The sequence below is a fragment of the Varroa jacobsoni genome, unplaced genomic scaffold (genome assembly GCF_002532875.2).
Source record: "Varroa jacobsoni isolate VJ856 unplaced genomic scaffold, vjacob_1.0 scaffold_1435, whole genome shotgun sequence".
Lineage (NCBI taxonomy): Eukaryota > Metazoa > Arthropoda > Arachnida > Mesostigmata > Varroidae > Varroa > Varroa jacobsoni.
The window spans coordinates 50753-56752 of NW_019214337.1; positions in this window are offsets into that span (position 1 = coordinate 50753).

The window sequence follows — 6000 nt, forward strand, 5'->3', positions numbered from 1 at the left end:
AGAAAGAAAGCAAGGAACTAGGAGCTATTAAATGGATGACACGTAGTGACAAGTGAAGCGTGCCAGATGAATTCTATGTGATACCAAAGAAGTAAGTGCATAGTGCCTATGTTTTTATTATGGGTAATAAAGGCAAGTCTAGATCTAACTGGTTAAAAACGGGAAGGGCACGTCTACCCTAACTCTAGTAATCGCGATATTCTTTGGACGTTTCTCTGCCCACCGCTTAAAACGGTATAGAACATGGTCGAAGTCTAAAGCAGGCTTAGATCAATAATTTCACATTCGTGGAGAACAGTAACTATGTTACAAATACGTTATGAATTTTGGTGCTTGTCGAGTGTATACATGCTTGTTTCCTCAGCATGAAATGCTGAGGCCGGATCATCATGAAGGCCGGATCGATAATATTGACAATTGACCCTTTCCCAGGGATTGACGATTTTCATTTAATAACCTGGCAAAGGTAAGTACGAAATCACAAAAGTTGCCACTCATTGGCATTAGACGCTTTACTTTATTGAAACCTGTCTGATGTACTAAGTTTTACAAATTTTTGACCCCTTATCGAGTGACCGTAAGAATATGTGCCATGAAATGTGTATACATCTTCGTTTGCAGCGAATATTGAGTGGCCTTGGCCGTTTCCGAAGCGACCACAACAATCAAATGTACCTTATGCGTCTCTTGTCGTTGGAGAACGGTTACTGTGATATTCGTGTAATATCATTGCAAAAACTGCCGTCGCCAAACACTGTCTGGAGCTAATTGGCCTTTTTTTTTCTCTTTTTCCAACAGCTAGAACATTGTCCTTTTCTACTGGTGCTAGACTTGACTAACCAAACGTCTTTCTGAGTAATATATGCGGCAGTTTATTGCTTATTGCATGGTTCCTCCACGATAACCGACGTCTACAACAAGCAGTAAAGAATTGCCGGTTGCCTCTCTCAAAGGTTGTTAAAGGCCTCGCTTCAAGGCCTTGCTGGTCCTTACGTAGCATACCACAATTTGCTGCTGCTGAAGATTGGCGGACACTGCCGTATATTCTGACAGAATTTCCCGATACGCTCATGGTATTGTGCAAGCTATACTAATTCACTAAATGAAACGAAACGTTTCAATGGTTTAGAAAATTATTGCAATACGCTTAAACAAATACTAGTACAAAAAGTTGTAACCAACCCTCCCCAGACAACTTTTCCTACCACCTATTAAAGACCTGATAGGTTCGAGAAGAAACTCCGCCTCGGGTCGCTTCGGATAATTTATCCCAACTGATGCCTTCTAGTGGGCACGAGATCCCGCAATTCTCTTCGTTTAGTGATCCATAGTGGATTCAGCCGGTCTGTATAGTTTATATTTTTTTCTCTAGAATAATACCTTGATTCAATTCTCAAAGGCGATAATGCCAAATATCATTAAATGCAATACGTATATGAAAGCAGTCAGCAAAACTTGATAGACATTTGCGTTATAGGCAACTACAAAGATTTATCATAGTATTACCCTATTAGTATTATCATAGGCCCAACGTTCCGAACGATTGATTCGAAACATATTGAAGTAGCGCCTTCACTACTTCATTCATACTACCTTCACCGTCGTATATGATTCAGAACAATTTTAAGATAACATGACGGATATTTGAGATTACTTACTTTTCTCTCAAATTTGTAAAACTACCGAATCGATTGTTTTTTTGGGAGAGCAAGGCTAAAGTGAAAAGAGTCTTACCAATATCCTACTTGGATTAATTCCGCTGTTAAGTACTTATGCTTACCGCTTGGAATATTCAATATAATTATTATCTCTTTCAGTATATCATGGTGTACTCCCGTTTATTTGTCGTGACTGTTTTTCCTTATTGCCCTTGGCACTGTTATGATATTTCTGAGGTTTTTAATTTAAAAAAAAAAAAAAAGAAAAAAAAAACGACATTTTTAAATAAAAATGTTTTTCATCATGCTTGCAGTGTCTGATCTACCAAGTGACAGAACAAGTTTTGTTAGTTTGACGACCTAGAGTAACATCCTGTAAATAACACTATTACGTACTGTAGTTCATTGTATAATGATTTGTAGAAGTATCCACAGTACCTACCGATCATTCACAGTAAGGCCTCCATTATTCTTCTTGTTGTTACCGGAATTTCATAGAAGGCGCGGAGATCGATACGGAGAATGGAAGCGGTGGGTTTCATTCGGTGGTGATCGAATTCGCCGTTTGTCTCCAAACAACATGGTCATTTGGCGATAGTACACACCAGTGGCAGGTCTGAAACGACAGCCTAATAAATCAAGCAGGTATTTTCCAATAGTCTAGTAGTTTTTAGCGATTCCTGCCAAACGTTGGCGTCGTGAATTGTATAGCCATAGATTGCCGTGACATTCGCCTCTTCGATGTCTTTTCCAGCGTAGTATTAGAATCCTGACCACATGCGGTCATCATATATGTGTTATATAAACAACCAGCGTTTGCATTATTAGACTATGTGAGCATTTCTGGTTACCAAAATCTCGAGCTTTATGTATTAACATTGGCGTCAGTGTCACTGCTTTGCGAATGTTTGGTAGTAGATATATGAGGTTTATGGCAGTCCATTGATTATTGACCGGTAGGCTACTGAGCTTAATCCAGAAAACTCGGGAAAACAGATGATTCAGATGCTAAGTCGCTGTAAAAATGGACGAGAGACATCCTACATACACGTGGATTACCTCGTGCCAAATTTCCTTTACAAGCGTTGGCTTAAACGGATCTTTTTTCGAAAGAATCATGTTGACATTGATCGAGTATCAGGTTGCCCTTTTAAAAGCCATTTCCTCTCTGGCTAGGCAATCGAAATTGTATGTTAGTTTACAATAATAACATTGTTTTTATTACACTTTATGATAAATGCTCGCTACATATTAGTCGCCGTGGATGGCAGTTTATTCTGATCGAATCAACATTGGCTTTTTGTTACATTGATCACTTTTGTTCACTCTGGCTAAATTGTAAGTGTGCTCCCTCGTTGTGAAATTTAATTGTTTCACTGTTTTTTTTAAACTCTTCTGCCCCATGCTTTACTACAGGGCTACACGACGAGGACGACAATGCCCCTAGGACATTTCTCAAATAATAGACATTTATTCAGTGGCCTCGGTGACGAAAGCATCGCTTCCTCTTCGTTAGCCTACATTCAATTGCACATTTCTCCCGGTCGCATTCTTATGAACGGGTGGTCATATTGATACCGGCATACTTTCGTATGTTAGTTTGAAATTTTGACTGTCCCTTTCCTTAACATATTACCGTTCTAATAGGAAACACTTTACTCTCTAAACCCGTATTTTTGCTCATCTTGTCTGATTTTTTCATGCCGAGGTTCGGGATCGTAATTAATTAAACACTTTCGGGCGATAGGCTACTGGCGTCTGTCAAAAATGCTTTCGTCGTCAGTCTGCTAATATGTGTAATGTGTTTATTTTTTTGTTCGTCACCCCCTGTTTAGAGATTACCGATAGAATAACTCATAGAGAGTTCGGTAATCTCGAAAATCAAGTGCTACTTTAATTTCCGACCGCTTACAAACAGAAAAAGAGGTTTTGCCAATACATTCTGCTTCTTATAAATTCATTAAATCATTGTGATGTTTTAGGCAACCGAAACTATTTTTTTTTTACATGTTTTATGTTACTATAACTATACATACCATAACTAAATATAATAATAACATTTACTCTGGTTAATTGTTTACATTGTTAATAGAAATATATACCTCTAGATAATGTGAAAATGTATATCATCTTCTAAGAACATAATGTATCCGAACCACTGATGATCAGGTCGACGTTCTCGACATCGGGCTTACGCATTTTACAGCGTTTGCTCGTTTTCGCCATTTTTTTTTCGCCAGATACGATATAAACTACGTCCTCAGACAAATATGTTCTATGTATTTAGTCTTAATGAGTCCAACAATACATTTCACTTGTTTCCATTCTCCGACAACACGCTATGTCCCTGCGTATCGTGCTTTAGGAGCCTACATGCCTAGACTTTCTGAGTATAGGCTTTTTCATGGTCTTTGCCACATCAATTCGCTATGAACCGCGTATACAATAAGCTAGGTTAGCATTCTCCATTCATCAACGGCTGGATGGGTCGTGTTAACACTGCCGATATATACTTGATCATTTTGTTCTTTTAGTGTATTACAACCTAAATGCGACTTCCTCATAAAAATGCAAAGATAAACAGAACTATATGTGTTGTCAGGGCTGCTTTATTGGATGCCCAGAAGATGTTGAAATAAATTGAAATCATCACAGCTCGAAGCTAGAGTGGTTCATCTAAAAGTGCTCTGGCCTTCATCAATAAATCAACCAAGAGAGAAAGCAAAAGCTGTTAATAAACATATTACGCATGGAGCGACTACTATAAGAGTTTTTTTTTTTTTTTTGTACTGAATTGCATATGCACAAAGTAGGCATACAGACTCATATACACACACACACACATATATATATATATATATGTGTATAGGAACTGCACTGCTAGTCGGAGACTCACAGTTAGAGCTTTTAAAGCTAACCGATTTATTATTGGTATTCTTGTCGATATACAGATAAATTTTTTATCTACACAAATTGCATTATATACACAAACGGCTCCTAATAAGAGTTTCGAAGATAATATTCCAGATATTTTTATTGTCGTTCCTAAAGCGTAGATTCTGGTGCATTCATTGGCTCATTTATCGGATTCATTTATTTGTTTATCTACAATGACGATGCGGCCAACCTAGCTTCTCATATATTATGTAAATATTCGTTACGAGTTCTTACTTCTGTACTATATAAAGCCGAACTTCTAGTTCAGCGGCAGGGACTCAAGTCGTTGATGTCGTGGTGCCGTCGTTTTTGCTTATAATAGGAGAACATGACTCTTACTCCTTCGTCTATCTCTCCCTTATCCTTAACTCCTTTTCCGTAAGGAGGGGAAAAGAAAGAGAAACTGAATTGTTGTTGTTGTTAGTTAGCTGAGCACGTTTTCTTTTCTCTTTATCCGAGGCCGCACGGCCCTCTCCTGCGGAGTCGTTCACTCTGCGTGTTCCGCCTGAGTATCCCACGTTTTCCACTGATGCTCAGCATCTGCTTTTACTCGATATCCTCCACGCTCTCGGCGTATAATCAAATAGCGCCACTAGTAGTAGCAGTAGTCGTCGTAGCTATACGCTAGCTCTGTAATACGAACAGCACTCGTCTAGGTTTCCTGGTCACGGCACCATTTCCGCCACCGCCTGCTACGGGCGTTACGGGCGCGGCCAGTGCCTCAAGCAGTGAACGCTACGAACTCGAATGGCGTTAGCACCAGCGCCGGGACTGTGATGGCGCACGTCCCTTCAGGGGCGTAAGACGAAGAACACAGCCGTTACCAACGATTTCGCTGCTGTTCCTACGGCTACAGAGTCGGTTGCCAGGGCTAACGTATCGCTGCAAACATCTGAGCTCCACAACAACTCTTAGCTGTAGCCGCTATACAATAGTCACTAGATTGCTTCTATGACTAGTTGCTTTGTGGAGCATGAACTGACATTGTGGATGTTCAGACATTTGTTGGTCTTACATCATCCTGGGCATGTCAGTTGTTGCTTTTGCTGTTGCGGTAGATGGGACGTGCCTTCCGTTGCAGGAATGGGGTGGTGGCCCAGGCCCACTATGAAGGACCCCGTCGGAGAAGATTCGCTCACGCGAGGAGAGTAGACTGCAGCAAATGCCAGTAATCATAGTGACACCGGTTGTATCAATAGATGGCAATACTTCTAAATAAATATCACAGGGGTCTTAAGTAAATCTAGTTCTGGTGGAGAGTTTAGCATATTTATTTCACGTGGAGCTCACACTGGTGCTGAAACTCATCACTTAGTATGCATTCGCGATAAGTTCCTTAGAAATTGTTAAACGATAGACTACGTAACTGTTTTGGTTTTATAGACTAATATATATGTGTGTGTGT